Below are 1,771 nucleotides of genomic sequence, written 5' to 3'. Positions count from 1 at the left end.
ACAGAATATATTTTTTTCAGTTTTTAAAAGCATTTTAAAAAAAATAAAAATCCAGGGCATTATTGATCCATTTTGAATAACACAAGGGCATTATTAGACCCATTTTATAACGGCAGGGTCATTTTTGGATTCAAATTTAAACGGGGGTTATAATTGATCCATTTCGAATACCACAAGGTCATTTTTGGGCCTTTTTCCTATTTTAAAAACAAGGTGTCCTCTTGGAATAAGCATGTGTTTGGAAACATATTTCATAGGAAAAGGCATATCCTAGAGAGGCTAGTTGGCATCAAAAAGTCAAATGCATATCCCTTCAGTAGCTTCCTACAAGAGGTAGAAGTCAACCTCCAGCAGGAGTTCTCTATCATTCTCAAGAATGAAGAGGACTTCTGGAAGCTGAAGTCTAGAATTAGTTGGCTGAGTGAGGGTGATGCCAACACAAAATGTTTTCACATTTCTACCCTTAACAGAAGGAGGAGGAACATGATTCTGTGTTTGAAGGGTGAGGTTGCCAACACAATCCAAGACCCCCACCACATCAAGAATACCATCCTGAGCTACTTCACTAAGATCTCCACCTCTGAACACCAATACTCTCATAGGCTATATAATCACAGAGTTGATAGAACCAATGTCCTATCAAACAAGGATCAAGAAACATTGGATTCACCCCTTAGGCTATTTGAGATTAAATGTGCCACCTTTTACTTCAAGACCATAAAAGCCCCTGGGCCTGATGGGCTGCAACCCCTCTTTTATCAGAGGTACTGGAACATTCTGTCTAGTAACTAACTCAATATTGCCAGTCTGTCTTCTCCTCTGTTACACCCTCTATTGCAGTGAATAAAACCAACCTCTATATCATCCCAAATTGCCCCAATGCTACCATTTTGAGAAATTTTAGACTCATATGATTGTGCAACATCATGTACAAACTGATCACTAAGATCATTGTTAATAAAATCAAGCCTATCCTACAATACATCATTGGGCCAACTTCGTAGCCAATATAAGGGTTGCAGACAATGTCATTGTGGTCTAAGAGTACATAACTCACTTCCAGAAAATGAAAGGGAAGAATGCTAATATGATCCTAAAAATTGACTTAGATAAAGCCTTTGACAAATTGGAGTAATCGTTCATCAGAGACCCATTCCTCTTTTTCAAATTCTCCACTAGGATAATCACTTTGATTATGTCATGCCTTTCTTCTAGCTCTATCTCTATCCTAGTCAATGGTACTCAGACTAACTACTTCAACCCAATCAGGGGTATTACATAGGGAGACCTCATCTCTCCATACTTGTTCATTATATGCATGGAAAGACTATCCAGAAATATTGAGAATGATATAATAGACAAGGATTGGTTCCCTATTAGCATCAGCAGGGGAGGGCCTAAAATCTCTCACATGCTCTTTGCTGAAGTCCTAACATTATTTGCCATGGCCAATAGAAAAAAATGTAGAACCATCTTAGTGGCCCCTTTAAAAATAAGCTCAATTGAAGAATACTATCTCGGCAGAAGGTTAACTTTTAAAAATATAAGGACATTTTCTCTTCCAGCTGTAAAGAGGGTTGGGCCGCATATGCAGCTCCATCCTAGGCATTAAGACGGGTAATGTCTTTAGCAAATACCCAGGCTTTCCCATCTTCTATAAAAGGCCTACCAATAGTGACTTTCAATTCATTCTTGACAACCTCAATAGTAAGATGGCAGGTTGGAAAACCAAGTTTTTAAACATGGCTGGTCGTACTACACTAGCAAAGTC

The sequence above is a fragment of the Nicotiana tabacum genome, chromosome 19, assembly GCF_000715075.1.
Source record: "Nicotiana tabacum cultivar K326 chromosome 19, ASM71507v2, whole genome shotgun sequence".
Lineage (NCBI taxonomy): Eukaryota > Viridiplantae > Streptophyta > Magnoliopsida > Solanales > Solanaceae > Nicotiana > Nicotiana tabacum.
This window is presented reverse-complemented; position numbering follows the sequence as displayed.